A 629-nucleotide genomic window follows, 5' to 3' on the forward strand; every position below is an offset into this window, starting at 1 on the left:
AGACGTGTGCTCTTCCGATCTGGTTATAGAATACATCTCTACTTGAATCTTTAACGCAACGATTTCTGCATATCGTCGAAACTAGGAGAGATAGAAAAAAATGTTCCGAATAAAAGTTGAATGGCTTTAAGAGTACTTTATAATTATAATTGAAAATAATTTTTTTATTGCTTAATTTTTTGTTTACCCCCACCACCACAAATTTTTTTGGAATTTTTTGAATTTTTTTTTATATCAAATTAAAGGTTATTTTAATACGAATTCAACCATGTGTGATAAAGTTGTTTTCCGAAGTATCATTTTCGAGAAATAATTAAAACGCCTCTATACGCACACCATCCGTGCTCGTTTACGCGGCGCGCACGCAGCAATTCTTCACGCAGCACGTTCTGCTCGCATTTTTGCATTTAACAAGGGATAACGACAAAAACAAATCTATTTCCGCAATATTCTGCGGATGTATAAGTATGAATCGTTTTTATCGCGCACGGCTGAACAACGCTTACGAAGCATTTGAGTGTCATATAAGTGTCAAGTTAAATCGATATAAACAAATCTATTGCGGAAACAGTCTGTTTACGTCTAATCACAGAAATATTTTCGTTCGAGTAGTTACCCTGTTAAAAAAA

The sequence above is a fragment of the Wasmannia auropunctata genome, unplaced genomic scaffold, assembly GCF_000956235.1.
Source record: "Wasmannia auropunctata unplaced genomic scaffold, wasmannia.A_1.0 LD336078.1, whole genome shotgun sequence".
In the NCBI taxonomy this organism is placed as follows: domain Eukaryota; kingdom Metazoa; phylum Arthropoda; class Insecta; order Hymenoptera; family Formicidae; genus Wasmannia; species Wasmannia auropunctata.